We start from the raw sequence: 18,478 nt of genomic DNA, 5'->3' as shown, positions 1-18,478 counted from the left end.
GGGGTCATTTCAAGAGTGTTCAATGTAGGATGTTCAAGTAGGGGAGAAGCATGCGTTCAAGAGAATGTTTATTCAGACATCCGTCAAATGGCTCCATTTTTGCCATGGCCTTGTATGTCCAATTCAAGTCACCATGCCAAGTTGCTTAGGTTTTCAACATGTTTTCCATTTTCTGAAGTTTTCTCGGTCAAAAAAGGTCGATAAACCAAGCTGGACATCTCGTAACTTGCATACGGTGTCTGAAATCAGTCGAACATGACATGGATGCCTACCATCGGCATGCCCACCTGCTTGCAAAAGTTGGGTCATTCGAAGAATGTCAAAAAATAGACCATATTCAACGAAGGGTGTTCGGGTATGCGAGAAGGCTCCATTTGAAAGCACAATGTTGTTTTGACAGCGCGTCAGCGACAATGGGGGTGAAGGCCGGATAACATCACAGGCACATTTTTTGTCATGAAAAATGGTTTTACACGACACAAGTGAAACGTCACAAAATAGAGCAAATTTTGTTGTGAAAGGCAGGAAGCATCCTCCTTCTACATGTTCACAAAAACAATATTGTTTATAAGAATACCCAGACAACATGGCAACTTATGCATTAGCATCGAATGTAATAAGATTCATATAACTCAACACTGTTAAATACATAGAATCTTAGCATCACTTGCATAGCAAACCATAATGACTTATAGTTAGGTTAGAGATGCATGTACCTGGGCCAAATGCATCACAAGACAAAGTGACAGTTGCCATGAGCACAAGAGCCAACAAGCACTGGGCACTTGTGTTTATCTTGAGTATTGCCATGAAGTGTTTTTCCCTCCTCTATGTTATGTGGTTCTTCTGAATTTCTCTACGTTGTAATACTCGCTTTTCGCTTGTGTAGAAGCAAATGGACGCTTCGGAGCACTATAAATTTGATTCATTTAATATTCTAATTAAGGCAATATGAGAAGCAAATAAATATTGTAAATTATTGTTGGGGGTGGGGTGGATATACGATCAATTTGAGAAGGAACTCGGCAATATTTATTTGTAGGCCATTATTGCCACCGGAACATGCATGAAGTGATGACATGCAGGATCGCGCCATGAATCTATTTTTGGAAGGCCGATATACAAAATAAAGAAGCATCACTTATGATCTGCCTATAGGACATCAATGCGAAAAAATAATGTACAACAAAAAATAACAAAGCTGGGTTATGTCATAATATCATATATATCCAATCCGGAGATATACCTTCCTAATAACATTTCTACTAGACCCAAAAAATACAAAGAAATGCAAGACACTGACATTTTTATGTTGAAGGGATCTAATCTATTAATAAAATACCCTTATCAATGATGACATTGACATTTTTATTGTGAAGGGATATAAGCTATTCCCTTAACAATGATGACACACAATATATGATATAAAAGAGCCTACCTACATGGCAACACCAAACTAGTTATTAGTTCTTGATATACGGAAAGATGAGCAAATATTGCCTCTGTATAAATACTACTCCCTCCATCCCATAATATAAGATGTTATTACATGGGTGTAAAACATATTATATTATCGGATGGAGGTAGTAGTATAAATGCATGTGTAACACGTGTTTAAAACAATGCAAACTACTGCCATAAACAATTACAAACAATATTTTCTCAATTCCACAAAATATTTGAAAAATATAAACAGAAGAGTCACGTAATAATTACATAAAGGTAACCTTCTAGAGACAATTTCCTAAGAAATTCATACAAGATACTATTCATGTGGCGCCACCCGACCTTGAAACCACTGTAACATAACCATCTAGAGAAAATTTCCTAAGAAATAAATTACCCTAGAAGGGCGATCACCCCTAGAAACCACTGCATAGTTTGAGTTCAAAAGGATCATATAATATCTTAAGTTTAAATTAGAAGGTAGCGATTAATAAGGAAATATTAATTTACGAGTAAGTCTTTCATACCAAGATTTAACTGTGCATATCAAGAACTACATTCAATAGAACCATATGAATATATAAAGGACTGGAACCTAAGGCTTTGTGGTAAATGTTGAAATGAAACATAAGACCACTACAAAAGAGAGAACAAGTCCAAAGGATTTACTTATTAATTCCTAATATATCATTTCCTGCATAAACACTTGCATAAGTGGTAATCATAAGAAGAGTGATATGACAACAACGGCTCCGTGAGAAGGTGGACGGAAACAGCCTTGTGATACCTCACTCCCGTCTTCAATGGGGTCTACTCTTTTTGTGCTTGTATCTGCGTTGGTATTTCCCTGAAGAGGATACGATGATGCAACACATCACCGGTAAGTATTTCCCTCAGTTATGAAACCAAGGTATCAATCCAGTAGGAGAACAAAGCAACACTATGTAAACAAAACCTGCACACAAAGAACAAATACTTGCAACCCAACACGTAGGAGGGGTTGTCAATCCCTCCTCGGTACTGAGATAGATTAAATTGTATGAGATTGGATAAATAGATCTTGTAAAAACACAAAATAAAATAAATAAAGAAAAAGTGCAGTAATGTATTTTTGGGTTTTTGGAATAATAGATCTGAAAACAATATGATAGAAAATAGACCCGGGGCCATAGATTTCACTAGTGGCTTCTCTCGAGAAAATAACATACGATGCAACAACTTACTGTTCGGCAATTGATAGAAGAGCAAATAATTATGACGATATCCCAGGCAATGATCATGTATATAGGCATCACGTCCAAGATTAGTAGACCGACTCCTGCCTGCATCTACTACTATTACTCCACACATAGACCGCTATCCAGCATGCATCTAGTGTATTAAGTTCATGGAGAAACGGAGTAATGCAAGTCTCATTCCGAATTCCATTAAGGTTGCTGCATACAAAGTTTTCATGTCTCTAATGTATGGTAAAGTAATGAACGCTTGATATCATGTATCTGACCTGCATGGGGCTTATATATAGTTCACATCACAAACATATCTGCATTGGAGCCAATTTGTTCAAAAGTTTATGAGATTTGTTAAAATATCATGGAATAATTAAACTCGATAAGCTCAGTTAACTAAACATTTCTATGAATTGATTTTCATATAAAAATGAAAGGGAAATTAATATATGATATCTACACGATCTGCTTGTGTATCTAAATAAATGCACCCAGAAGGACCACCGAAATGAGGTGGAAAAGGAAAGACCATAGAACGGTGCTGATTTTGTCATAAATGAAAAAAAAATTGCCAATATAAAGAAAATAAATACATATGATATTTGTACATGAATAAAATCCAATCTATCCATAAATGCAGGATTTAATTGATTATTACCTATTATTTGTTTCGGCCATTATATCTATCACAACCTGAGCACGACAATCATAAGATTAGTATGCAAAATTAAAGTAGTTTTCTCCTTAGTCCTAGCCATGGCAGTCATCAAGAGCAATCACACACATGCCATGGGTTGTTCAATCTTGATTGTTGTTACGATCATGTCTTCCACTTTGATCTTACCAACCTATTGCTATGAACGTACGTATCCCCAAACATCCTTTAATCATTTTTTCTTACCGAATTCCTTATTTTTGCTACAATATACCTTCCTAGACATTTGTAATTAATATCATTGCATTTCCTCAATGTTTAGTTGATCTTCATGAAGAGTGCTTGCCCATTCAAGTCTGCAATACAAATGCCTGCCAAAACTTATGCAGACACGACGGCAACCGTTGGCTCGGGGCCTACTGCAGGACTGGACCAGGCGATATGAAAATATGTTGTTGCGCTTATTCCTGAATCTCTAGTGATCCTTGTTGTTATTTGGGGCACTAATATTGTCGTTCCCTGTATCCACCCGCTTGGAATGCATTATCAGTAAAATAGTTTTTTAGCGAATCAATCAAAATTTTAATTATTATGACCAACATCATATAGGTATGATCGATATCATGTGCACATATCTAGTTAGTGGCTCGTCTTTACGTCTTAAAGCAGCGTTGAAAAGATTATTGTATCGACTGTTCTTCAATTTCTTATTCTTTTGCTTCGATGATCGCAATTGATATATCCTTCCACAAGGAGAGGTTTCCACACAGAATCCCTCCAGATCTACCCTCAGAAAGCAAGCAATGCCATGAGAAGTTATATTGTGGATAAGGTTTTCACATAATGGCCATATCTTCCTTTTGTTCTTTTGTATCCTGAATTCCGTTTAAATCTAAATGATCTTCATTCCGATTAAATCTAATTGATCTTTTGTTCCGATCAAATCTACTCGATCTTCGTTAATTAGATCTCGCACAGGAACCCCGCTACTGTACAAACCCCGTACCACCCACCTTAAATCGTACCCACTTTCATATATATGGTGGGCCGCCTGCCGGACCCATGTACATATTTTTCTTTTAAAGCTTCAAATTATATTGCGCCACTTCACATTTGATCCGAAAACCACTAGGTTTATTTCCGGCCGCATTTACCAGCTGGGACAGACAACCAGTTGTGCACAATTCTACTTCTTTTTATTCTTGTTGTGTACATTTTCGGATCAAGTTCTGCAAGGTTATTTTGAGTGGTTTTTCTTTTGGTTTTCTCATGCAGGGTATTTGCTCGCATTTTTCTCTCTCATTTTCCTTTTTCGTTTTGTTGTTCCTTTTTTTTATATCTAACGAACTTTATTTTGATTTTGTGAACTTTTCAAAAATTCCCGAAGCATTTTTTGAAATCGGCGAACATTTTCCAAACTTGTGAACTTTTTTCAAATTCATGAAGTTTCAAAAAACTTAACTAGTGAACAATCTCAAATTCATGAACTTTCAAAAAAGTTAACTAGTGAACAATTTCAAATTCGTGATACTTCTAAAAATTAACTCATATTAATTTTCAAATTCATAATACATCTAAAAAATTAACTCATATTAATTTTCAAATTTGTGCACTTTTTTATAACTTTTGAACTTTTTACAAACTTGTGAATTTTTTTGGATTAAAGGATTTCATAAAATTTGTGAGCATTTTAAAAATTAGAATTTGATAAAAAAAATCAAAATTTTGAACTATCATTCAAGCTCTTGAACATTTTTAAATTCATAAGCTTTTCGAATTTGGAATTTGTGAACCTTTTTCAAATTTATCAACTTTTTTCAAATGCACCAACTTTCTTAAAAAATCATGAACATTTCTTAGATAAACAAATTCGTGAACATTTATTTCAATCCGTAAAAAAATCAAACTCTTGAACGTTTTTTAAATTCATGAAGTTTTTGCAAATCCCTCAGCGACCGATCTACTGTATCGAACCAGGTTTTTCTCGCTATTTCCATTTTTTTGTTTCTTTTTTTGTTTTTCTTCCTTTTCTTTTTTCAAAAAACACTCTTGCTTGTTTTTCAAAAAGTCAAAAAAAACCTTTTCAAATTTTGTTCAAAAATACAAATATTCGCATTTTAAAAATTCTATAGAAATTGCAAATAAAATGTTCATGTCTTTTGAATTTGCTCATAATGTCGAAATAGAACATTTAAAAAAAGAGCAAACAAAATTTTGAACACACGCGTTTTTGGAATTTTTCATACATCTTTTAAAAAGGCTCCGTTTGAGAGCAAGTTGTTTCTCGACATCATTCAAAAGACCTTGATTTTTTTTTGCATATTCTAGAATTTTCTCGGTCAAAAAAAGCCGATAAATGGCTGGACAATCGCAACTTGCATACGGTGTCAAAATTTGTTCAAACTTAGCATGGATGCTTACCACGGGCATGCCCACTTGATGGCCAAATTTGGGGTCATTTCAAGAGTGTTCAATGTGGGGTGTCCGAGTAGGCGAGAAGGATACGTTCAAGAGAATGTTTATTCTGACATCCGTCAAATGGCTCCATTTTTGCCATGGCCTTGTATGTCCAATTCAAGTCACCATTCTAAGTTGCTTACGTTTTCAACATGTTTTCCATTTTCTGAAGTTTTCTCGGTCAAAAAAGGTTGATAAACTGAGCTAGACATCTCGCAACTTGCATACGGTGTCAGAAATCAGTCGAACATGACATGGATGCCTGCCATCGGCATGCCCACCTGCTTGCAAAAGTTGGGTCATTCGAAGAATGTCAAAAAATAGACCATATTCAACGAAGGGTGTTCGGGTATGCGAGAAGGCTGCGTCTGAAAGCACATTGTTTTTTGACATCTATATCTATACCTATACTAATTTGGCACTCCCTAAAAATTCCCATGTTAATCAATAATTAGGAGCCGTTAATCTGGTGGCACCAAATTATTACGGTCTAGATCTCTCTTCAATTTCTCCCAAAAAGGAAAAATTTCTCTATACCTACACTAATTTGGCACTCCCTAAAAGTTCCCACGTTAATCAGTAATTAGGAGCCGTTAATCTGATGGCACCAAATTATCACGATCTAGATCCCTCTTGAATCTCTGCAAAAAAACTCATGGATATCTACCTCACGTTCTACATAATAAAGTTCTTTATCACAAGCGGCAATATAAAGTGACGTTCTTTTGCATTAAGATTTTATGCATCCAACCATAAAAGCGCATGACAACCTCTGCTTCCCTCTGTGAAGGGCCTATCTTTTTACTTTTATCTTCTACCCTTATATAAGAGTCATGGTGATCATCACCTTTCCTTTTTACACTTTTTTGGCAAGCACTATGTGTTGGAGAGATACATATATATATATATATATATATATATATATATATATATATATATATATATATATATATATGTCCACTCGGATGTAGGTTATCATAAATTATTATTTTTGATATTACCCTTGAGGTAAACGGTTGGGAGGCGAAACTATAAGGCCCTATCTTTCTCTATGTCCGATTGAAACTTTGAACCCATAATTATCGCGTGAGTGTTAGCAATTGTGAAATACTAAATGATAGTTGAGTATGTGGACTTGCTGAAAAGCTCTTATATTGACTCTTTCCGATATTATGATAAATTTCAATTGCTTCAATGATTGAGATCATAGTTTGTTAGTTTTCAATGAAGTTTCTGATTCATACTTTACCGTGTGAACGAATTGTTACTTTGGCATAAGAAATTATATGACAATATATGTTGCTGTTCTAAAGATGATCATGATGCTCTCATGTCTGTATTTTATTTTATCGACACCTCTATCTCTAAACATGTGGACATATTTTTCGATTTCGGCTTTCGCTTGAGGACAAGCGAGGTCTAAGGTTGGGGGAGTTGATACGTCCATTCTGCATTATGCTTTTATGTCAATATTTATTGCATTATGGGCTGTTATTACCTATTTAGGTACAATACTTATGCCTTTTCTCTCTTATTTTACAAGGTTTACATGAAGAGGGAGAATGCCGGCAGCTGAAATTCTGGGCTGGAAAAGGAGCAAATAGACCTATTCTGCGCAACTCCAAAAGTCCTGAAACTTCACGGAGAGCCATTTTGGAATTAATAAAAAATATTGGGCGAACAAAGCACCAGAGGGGGGCCACCTGCCATCCACAAGGGTGGGGGGCGCGCCCTACCCCGTGGGCGCGCCCCCTGCCTTATGGACCACCTGGCAGGCCCCCGATGCCCATCTTCTGCTATATGGTGTGTTTTGACCTGGAAAAAAAATCAGAAGGAACTTTCGGGACGAAGCGCCGCTGTCTCAAGGCAGAAACTTGGGCAGAACCAATCTAGGGCTCCGGCAGAGCTGTTCTACCAGGGAAACTTCCCTCCGGGAGGGGGAAATCGAAGCCATTGTCATCACCAACGATCCTCTCATCGAGAGGGGGTCAATCTCCATCAACATCTTGACCAGCGCCATCTCCTCTCAAACCCTAGTTCATCTCTTGTATCCGATCTTTGTCTCAAAACCTCAGATTGGTACCTGTGGGTTGCTAGTAGTGTTGATTACTCCTTGTAGTTGATGCTAGTTGGTTCATTCGGTGGAAGATTATATTTTCAGATCCTTAATGATAATTAATACTCCTCTGATTTTGATTAAGAATATGCTTTGTGAGTAGTTACGTTTGTTCCTGAGGACATGGGAGAAGTCTTGTTATAAGTAATCATGTGAACTTGGTATTCGTTCGATAATTTGATGAGATGTATGTCTCCTCTAGTGGTGTTATGTGAACGTCGACTACATGACACTTCACCATTGTTTGGGCCTAGGGGAAGGCATTGGGAAGTAATAATTAGATGATGGGTTGCTAGAGTGACAGAAGCTTAAAACCCTAGTTTATGTGTTGCTTAGTAAGGGGCTGATTTGGATCCATACGTTTCATGCTATGGTTAGATTTATCTTAATTCTTCTTTCGTAGTTGTGGATGCTTGCGAGAGGGGTTAATCATAAGTGGGAGGCTTGTCCAAGGAAGGACGGCACCCAAGCACCAGTCCACCCACATATCAAATTATCAAAGTAACGAACGCGAATCATATGAGCATGATGAAAACTAGCTTGACAGTAATTCCCATGTGTCCTCGGGAGCGCTTTGCTTTATATAAGAGTTCGTCTAGGCTTGTCCTTTTCTACAAAAAGGATTGGGCCACCTTGCTGCACCTTAGTTACTTTTGTTACCTGTTACCCGTTACAAATTATCTTATCACACAACTATCTGTTACCGATAATTTCAGTGTTTGCAGAGAATACCTTGCTGAAAACTGCTTGTCATTTCCTTCTGCCCCTCGTTGGGTTCGGCACTCTTACTTATAGAGAGGACTAGGATAGATCCCCTATACTTGTGGGTCATAGGCCACTGACAAGGGGCCCTACAAAGGCGATAGTTGACGCTCTGTAGCCAGAATGACATCAATCTTGAGGCCAAGCCGATCGTGATCATGCTGCCTCGAGAGCGGGTGCCAGTGTTGTAGAAAAACAAGGAATTTTAAGGAGTAAGACGCCTGCCTCGGAAACACCCGCTCAATCACCATTTTATTACGTGTCGTCCAAAGATTCCACGACATTGCCACCAAAAACAAGCCAGAACAAGCGGCGATGTCGCATACGTTGTTTAGCCCTGATCTAGAGGAACTTCGCGAGGTTCAGAGCCTCCCAGTCGACCCCCAGTGCCTCGCGGACGAACATCCATAGGACCCACGCCGCCGTACATTAGGATAGGATGTGGGTCCTAGCCTTTGCTACCGCGCATAAGATCACCCGGGCCATGCCGCTTAAGTACCTCAGTCCCGGAAGGGATATGCTACTTATGAGCTGCGTTGGGGTTTCCTCGCAAAGGAGAGGGTGAAGCAGTATGGTAGAGATAAGTATCTCCCTTAGTTAAGAACCAAGGATATCAATCTAGTAGGAGAACCACGCAGAACCTCTTTAGCAGTACCTACACACACGCAAGCAAATACTTGCACCCAATGCAAACACAGGGGTTGTCAATCCCCTCGGCGCTTGATTGCAAGGATCAAACCACGTAGTGATAGATAGATTAAAACACAAAATAGAATAACGGTAAACAAATTGCAGCAAGGTATTTTTGGATTTTATATATGATAAAAGTAGACCCGGGGCCATAGTTTTTACTAGAGGCTTGATGTCTACTACGCAACCTTCTTCTTGTAGCCGTTGTTGGGCCTCCAAGTGCAGAGGTTTGTAGGACAGTAGCAAATTTCCCTCAAGTGGATGACCTAAGGTTTATCAATCCGTGGGAGGCATAGGATGAAGATGGTCTCTCTCAAACAACCCTGCAACCAAATAACAAAGAGTATCTTGTGTCCCCAACACACCCAATACAATGGTAAATTGTATAGGTGCACTAGTTTGGCGAAGAGATGGTGATACAAGTGCAATATGGATGGTAGATATAGGTTTTTGTAATCTGAAAATATAAAAACAGCAAGGTAACTAATGATAAAAGTGAGCACAAACGGTATTGCAATGCTTCGAAACAAGGCCTAGGGTTCATACTTTCACTAGTGCAAGTTCTCTCAACAAGGATAACATAATTAGATCATATAACAATCCCTCAACATGCAACAAAGAGTCACTCCAAAGTCACTAATAGCGGAGAACATACGAAGAGATTATTGTAGGGTACGAAACCACCTCAAAGTTATTCTTTGCGATCAATCTGTTGGGCTATTCCTATAAGTGTCACAAACAGCCCTAGAGTTTGTAGTAAAATAACACCTTAAGACACAAATCAACCAAAACCCTAATGTCACCTAGATACTCCAATGGCAGCTCAAGTATCTGTGGGTATGATTATACGATCTGCATAACACAATCTCAGATTCATCTATTCAAACCAACACAAAGTACTTCAAAGAGTTCCCCAAAGTGTCTACCGGAGAGTGAAGACGAAAACGTGCGCCAACCCTATGCATAAGTTCACAAGGTCACTGAACCCGCAAGTTCATCACCAAAACATACATCAAGTAGATCACGTGAATATCCCATTGTCACCACAGATAAGCACATGCAAGACATACATCAAGTGTTCTCAAATCCTTAAAGACTCAATCCAATAAGATAAATTCAAAGGGAAAACTCAATCCATTACAAGAGAATAGAGGGGGAGAAACATCATAAGATCCAACTATAATAGCAAAGCTCGCGATACATCAAGATTGTGCCATATCAAGAACACGAGAGAGAGAGAGAGAGAGAGAGAGAGAGTGAGAGATCAAACACATAGCTACTAGTACATACCCTCAGCCCCGAGGGTGAACTACTCCCTCCTCGTCATGGAGAGCGCCAGGATGATGAAGATGGCCACCGGTGAGGGATTCCCCCTCCAGCAGGGTGCCGGAACAGGGTCCCGATTGGTTTTTCCTGGCTACCGAGGCTTGCGGCGGCGGAACTCCCGATCTAGGTTTCTTTCTGGGGGTTTCTGTATTTATAGGAATGTTTGGCGTCGGTCTCACGTCAAGGGGGTCTCCGAGTCATCCACGAGATAGGGGTCGCGCCTAGGGGGGTAGGGCATGCCCTCCACCCTCGTGGATGGCTCGGGACTCTTCTGGCCCAACTCTTTTACTTCGGGGGCTTCTTTTGGTCCATAAAAAACATCAAAAATTGGCACGTCAATTGGACTCCGTTTGGTATGTTGGAAATATGCCCTAGAGGCAATAATAAATGGTTATTATTATATTTCTGTGTTCATGATAATTGTCTATTGTTCATGCTATAATTGTGTTATCCGAAAATCGTAATACACGTGTGAATACATAGACCACAACGTGTCCCTAGTAAGCCTCTAGTTGACTAGCTCGTTGATCAATAGATAGTCATGGTTTCTTGACTATGGACATTGGATGTCGTTGATAACGGGATCACATCATTAGGAGAATGATGTGATGGACAAGACCCAATCCTAAGCATAGCTCAAAGATCGTGTAGTTCGTTTGCTAGAGCTTTTCCAATGTCAAGTATCTTTTCCTTAGACCATGAGATCGTCCAACTCCCGGATACCGTAGGAGTGCTTTGGGTGTGCCAAACGTCACACCGTAACTGGGTGACTATAAAGGTACACTACGGGTATCTCCGAAAGTATCTGTTGGTTTGGCACGGATCGAGACTGGGATTTGTCCCTCCGTATGACGGAGAGGTGTCTCTGGGCCCACTCGGTAATGCATCATCATAATGAGCTCAATGTGACTAAGGCGTTAGTCACGGGATCATGCATTGCGGTACGAGTAAAGAGACTTGCCGGTAACGAGATTGAACAAGGTATTGGGATACCGACGATCAAATCTCGGGCAAGTAACATACCGATTGACAAAGGGAATAGTATACGGGATTGATTGAATCCTCGACATCGTGGTTCATCCGATGAGATCATCGTGGAACATGTGGGAGCCAACATGGGTATCCAGATCCCGCTGTTGGTTATTGACCGGAGAGGCGTCTCGGTCATGTCTGCATGTCTCCCGAACCCGTAGGGTCTACACACTTAAGGTTCGGTGATGCTAGGGTTGTAGAGATATGAGTATGCGGAAACCCGAAAGTTGTTCGGAGTCCCAGATGAGATCCCGGACGTCACGAGGAGTTCCGGAATGGTCCGGAGGTGAAGAATTATATATGGGAAGTCCAGTTTTGGCCACCGGGAAAGTTTCGGGGGTTATCGGTATTGTACCGGGACCACCGGAAGGGTCCCGGGGGTCCACCGGGTGGGGCCACCTATCCCGGAGGGCCCCATGGGTTGAAGTGGGAAGGGAACCAGCCCTTAGTGGGCTGGGGCGCCCCCCATGGGCCTCCCCCCTGCGCCTAGGGTTGGAAACCCTAGGGTGGGGGGGGGGGCGCCCCACTTGGCTTGGGGGGAAGCCACCCCCCTTCCCCCTTGGCCGCCGCCCCCCCTTGGAGATCCCATCTCCCAGGGCCGGCGCCCCCCAGGGGGCCTATATAAAGGGGGGAGGGAGGGCAGCAACACAACAGCCTTAGGCGCCTCCCTCCTCCCCTGCTACACCTCTCCCTCTCGCAGAAGCTCGGCGAAGCCCTGCCGAGACCCCGCTACTTCCACCACCACGCCGTCGTGCTGCTGTCGATCAACCTCTCCTTCCCCCTTGCTGGATCAAGAAGGAGGAGACATCGCTGCTCCGTACGTGTGTTGAACGCGGAGGTGCCGTCCGTTCGGCACTCGGTCATTGGTGATTTGGATCACGGCGAGTACGACTCCATCAACCCCATTCATTAGAACGCTTCCGCTCGCGATCTACAAGGGTATGTAGATGCACTCCTTTCCCCTCGTTGCTAGTATACTCCATAGATGGATCTTGGTGAGCGTAGGAAAATTTTAAAATTCTGCTACGATCCCCAACAGTGGCATCATGAGCCAGGCCTATGCGTAGTTACTATGCACGAGTAGAACACAAAGCAGTTGTGGGCGTAGATGTTGCCAATTCTTCTTGCCGCTACTAGTCTTATCTTGTTTCGGCGGTATTGTGGGATGAAGCGGCCCGGACCGACCTTACACGTACGCTTACGTGAGACAGGTTCCACCGACTGACATGCCCTAGTTGCATAAGGTGGCTAGCGGGTGTCTGTCTCTCCTACTTTAGTCGGAACGGATTCGATGAAAAGGGTCCTTATGAAGGGTAAATAGAGATTGGCAAATCACGTTGTGTTTTTACGTAGGTAAGAAATGTTCTTGCTAGAAACCTATACAAGCCACGTAAAAACTTGCAACAACAATTAGAGGACGTCTAACTTGTTTTTGCAGCATGTGCTATGTGATGTGATATGGCCAGAAGATGTGATGAATGATATATGTGATGTATGAGATTGATCATATTCTTGTAATAGGAATCACGACTTGCATGTCGATGAGTATGACAACCGGCAGGAGCCATAGGAGTTGTCTTTATTATTTTGCATGACCTGCGTGTCATTGAATAACGCCATGTAAATTACTTTACTTTTTTGCTAAACGCGTTAGCCATAGAAGTAGAAGTAATCGTTGGCGTGACAACTTCATGAAGACACAATGATGGAGATCATGGTGTCATGCCGGTGACGAAGATGATCATGGTGCCCCGAAGATGGAGATCAAAGGAGCAAATGATATTGGCCATATCATGTCACTATTTGATTGCATGTGATGTTTATCATGTTTTGCATCTTATTTGCTTAGAACGACGGTAGTAAGTAAGATGATCCCTTATGATAATTTCAAGAAAGTGTTCCCCCTAACTGTGCACCGTTGCGAAGGATCGTTGTTTCGAAGCACCACGTGATGATCGGGTGTGATAGATTCTAACGTTCGCATACAACGGGTGTTGATGAGCCTAGCATGTACAGACATGGCCTCGGAACACACGCAATACACTTAGGTTGACTTGACGAGCCTAGCATGTACAAACATGGCCTCGGAACACGGAGGACCGAAAGGTCGAGCATGAGTCGTATAGAAGATACGATCAACATGGAGATGTTCACCCATCTTGACTAGTCCGTCTCACGTGATGATCGGACACGGCCTAGTTAACTCGGATCATGTTTCACTTAGATGACTAGAGGGATGTCTATCTGAGTGGGAGTTCATTGAGTAATTTGATTAGATGAACTTAATTATCATGAACTTAGTCTAAAATCTTTACACTATGTCTTGTAGATCAAATGGCCCACGTTGTCCTCAATTTCAACGCGTTCCTAGAGAAAACCAAGCTGAAAGATGATGGCACTAACTATACGGACTGGGTCCGGAACCTGAGGATCATCCTCATAGCTGCCAAGAAAGATTATGTCCTAGAAGCACCGCTAGGTGAAGCACCAATCCCAGAGAACCAAGACGTTATGAACGCTTGGCAATCACGTGCTGATAATTACTCCCTCGTTCAGTGCGGCATGCTTTACAGCTTAGAACCGGGTCTCCAAAAGCGTTTTGAGAAACATGGAGCATATGAGATGTTCGAGGAGCTGAAAATAGTTTTCCAAGCTCATGCCCGGGTCGAGAGATATGAAGTCTCCGACAAGTTCTTCAGCTGTAAAATGGAGGAGAATAGTTCTGTTAGTGAGCACATACTCAGAATGTCTGGGTTGCACAACCGCTTGTCTCAGCTGGGAGTTAATCTCCCGGATGACGCGGTCATTGACAGAATCCTCCAGTCGCTTCCACCAAGCTACAAGAGCTTTTTGATGAACTTCAATATGCAGGGGATGGAAAAGACCATTCCTGAGGTATATTCAATGCTGAAATCAGCGGAGGTGGAGATCAGAAAAGAACATCAAGTGTTGATGGTGAATAAAACCACTAAGTTCAAGAAGGGCAAGGGTAAGAAGAACTTCAAGAAGGACGGCAAGGGAGTTGCCGCGCCCGGTAAGCCAGTTGCCGGGAAGAAGTCGAAGAAAGGACCCAAGCCTGAAACTGAGTGCTTTTATTGCAAGGGAAGTGGTCACTCGAAGCGGAACTGCCCCAAATACTTAGCGGACAAGAAGGCCGGCAACACCAAAGGTATATGTGATATACATGTAATTGATGTGTACCTTACCAGTACTCGTAGTAGCTCCTGGGTATTTGATACCGATGCGGTTGCTCATATTTGTAACTCAAAACAGGAACTACGGAATAAACGGAGACTGGCGAAGGACGAGGTGACGATGCGCGTCAGGAATGGTTCCAAGGTCGATGTGATCGCCGTCGGCACACTACCTCTGCATCTACCTACGGGATTAGTTTTAAACCTCAATAATTGTTATTTAGTGCCAGCTTTGAGCATGAACATTGTATCTGGATCTCGTTTAATTCGAGATGGCTACTCATTTAAATCTGAGAATAATGGTTGTTCTATTTATTTGAGAGATATGTTTTATGGTCATGCCCCGCTGGTCAATGGTTTATTCTTGATGAATCTCGAACGTGATGTTACACATATTCATAGTGTGAATATCAAAAGATGTAAAGTTGATAACGATAGTCCCACATACTTGTGGCACTGCCGCCTTGGTCACATTGGTGTCAAGCGCATGAAGAAGCTCCATGCAGATGGACTTTTGGAGTCTCTTGATTATGAATCATTTGACACGTGCGAACCATGCCTCATGGGTAAGATGACCAAGACTCCGTTCTCCGGAATAATGGAGCAAGCAACCAACTTATTGGAAATCATACATACCGATGTGTGCGGTCCAATGAGTGTTGAGGCTCGCGGAGGATATCGTTATGTTCTCACTCTCACTGATGACTTAAGTAGATATGGGTATGTCTACATAATGAAACACAAGTATGAAACCTTTGAAAAGTTCAAGGAATTTCAGAGTGAGGTTGAGAATCAACGTGACAGAAAAATAAAATTCTTACGATCAGATCGTGGTGGAGAATATTTAAGTCATGAATTTGGTGCGCACTTAAGGAAATGTGGAATCGTTTCACAACTCACGCCGCCTGGAACACCTCAGCGAAATGGTGTGTCCGAACGTCGTAATCGCACTCTATTGGATATGGTGCGATCTATGATGTCTCTTACCGATTTACCGCTCTCATTTTGGGGCTATGCTTTAAAGACTGCCGCATTCACTTTAAATAGGGCTCCGTCGAAATCCGTTGAGACGACACCGTATGAATTATGGTTTGGGAAGAAACCTAAGCTGTCGTTTCTAAAAGTTCGGGGATGCGATGCTTATGTCAAGAAACTTCAACCTGAAAAGCTCGAACCCAAGTCGGAAAAATGCGTCTTCATAGGATACCCTAAGGAAACCATTGGGTATACCTTCTACCTCAGATCCGAAGGCAAGATCTTCGTTGCCAAGAATGGGTCCTTTCTGGAGAAGGAGTTTCTCTTGAAAGAATTGAGTGGGAGGAAAGTGGAACTTGATGAGGTGATAGTCACCCCTTCCGAACCGGAAAGTAGCGCAGCACGGGAAAATGTTCCTGTGGTGCCTACACCGACTGGGGAGGAAGTTAATGATGATGATCATGAAGCTTCGGATCAAGTTGCTACTGAACTTCGTAGGTCCACAAGGACACGTTCCGCACCAGAGTGGTACGGCAACCCTGTCCTGGAAATCATGTTGTTAGACAACGGTGAACCTTCGAACTATGAAGAAGCGATGGCGGGCCCGGATTCCGACAAATGGCTAGAAGCCACGAAATCCGAGATAGGATCCATGTATGAAAACGAAGTATGGACTTTGACTGACTTGCCCGATGCTCGGCGAGCCATAGAAAATAAATGGATCTTTAAGAAGAAGACAGACGCGGATGGTAATGTGACCATCTATAAGGCTCGACTTGTCGCTAAGGGTTATCGACAAGTTCAAGGGGTTGACTACGATGAGACTTTCTCACCCGTAGCGAAGCTGAAGTCCGTCCGAATCATGTTAGCAATTGCCGCATACTATGATTATGAGATATGGCAGATGGACGTCAAAACGGCATTCCTTAACGGCTTTCTTAAGGAAGAGTTGTATATGATGCAGCCGGAAGGTTTTGTCGATCCTAAGAATGCTAACAAAGCATGCAAGCTCTAGCGCTCAATCTATGGGCTGGTGCAAGCATCTCGGAGTTGGAACATTCGCTTTGATGAGATGATCAAAGCGTTTGGGTTTACACAGACTTATGGAGAAGCCTGTGTTTACAAGAAAGTGAGTGGGAGCTCTGTAGCATTTCTCATATTATATGTGGATGACATACTATTGATGGGAAATGATATAGAATTCTTGGAAAGTATAAAGGCCTATTTGAATAAGTGTTTTTCAATGAAGGACCTTGGAGAAGCTGCTTATATATTAGGCATCAAGATCTATAGAGATAGATCAAGACGCCTCATTGGTCTTTCACAGAGTACATACCTTGACAAGATATTGAAGAAGTTCAATATGGATCAGTCCAAGAAGGGGTTCTTGCCTGTATTGCAAGGTGTGCAATTGAGCACGGCTCAATGCCCGACCACGGCAGAAGATAGAGAAAAGATGAGTGTCATCCCCTATGCCTCGGCCATAGGGTCTATTATGTATGCCATGCTGTGTACCAGACCTGATGTAAACCTTGCCGTGAGTTTGGTAGGAAGGTACCAAAGTAATCCCGGCATGGAACACTGGACAGCGGTCAAGAATATCCTAAAGTACCTGAAGAGGACTAAGGATATGTTTCTCGTTTATGGAGGTGACGAAGAGCTCGTCGTAAAGGGTTACGTCGACGCTAGCTTCGACACAGATCTGGATGACTCGAAGTCACAAACCGGATACGTGTATATTTTGAATGGAGGAGCAGTAAGCTGGTGCAGTTGCAAGCAAAGCGTCGTGGCGGGATCTATATGTGAAGCGGAGTACATGGCAGCCTCGGAGGCAGCACAGGAAGCAGTCTGGGTGAAGGAGTTCATTACCGACCTAGGGGTGATTCCCAATGCGTCTGGCCCGATGACTCTCTTCTGTGACAACACTGGAGCTATTGCCCTTGCGAAGGAGCCCAAGTTTCACAGGAAGACCAGGCATATCAAGCGTCGCTTCAACTCCATTCGTGAAAGTGTTCAAAATGGAGACATAGATATTTGTAAAGTACATACGGACCTGAATGTAGCAGATCCGTTGACTAAACCTCTCCCTAGAGCAAAACATGATCAACACCAGGACGCAATGGGTGTTCGATTCATCACAATGTAACTAGATTATTGACTCTAGTGCAAGTGGGAGACTGTTGGAAATATGCCCTAGAGGCAATAATAAATGGTTATTATTATATTTCTTTGTTCATGATAATTGTCTATTGTTCATGCTATAATTGTGTTATCCGGAAATCATAATACACGTGTGAATACATAGACCACAACGTGTCCCTAGTAAGCCTCTAGTTGACTAGCTCATTGATCAATAGATAGTCATGGTTTCCTGACTATGGACATTGGATGTCGTTGATAACGGGATCACATCATTAGGAGAATGATGTGATGGACAAGACCCAATCCTAAGCATAGCTCAAAGATCGTGTAGTTCGTTTGCTAGAGCTTTTCCAATGTCAAGTATCTTTTCCTTAGACCATGAGATCGTGCAACTCCCGGATACTGTAGGAGTGCTTTGGGTGTGCCAAACGTCACAACGTAACTGGGTGACTAT

The 18,478-nt window shown here is 41.7% G+C and overlaps 1 long non-coding RNA gene across 1 annotated transcript; it reads left to right on the top strand.

The window, feature by feature from the left end:
- The first annotated feature begins 3,356 nt into the window (after positions 1-3,356).
- Positions 3,357-3,910, top strand: LOC120969083 (uncharacterized). The gene is made up of 2 exons (XR_005763242.3): positions 3,357-3,537; positions 3,653-3,910. It is a non-coding gene; the product is annotated as an uncharacterized lncRNA (long non-coding RNA).
- Positions 3,911-18,478: the final 14,568 nt, after the last annotated feature.

This window comes from Aegilops tauschii, chromosome 7 (assembly GCF_002575655.3).
Source record: "Aegilops tauschii subsp. strangulata cultivar AL8/78 chromosome 7, Aet v6.0, whole genome shotgun sequence".
In the NCBI taxonomy this organism is placed as follows: Eukaryota; Viridiplantae; Streptophyta; class Magnoliopsida; order Poales; family Poaceae; genus Aegilops; species Aegilops tauschii.
Note: the sequence above shows the minus strand (reverse complement) of the source record. Positions and strands in the feature narration are given on the sequence as shown.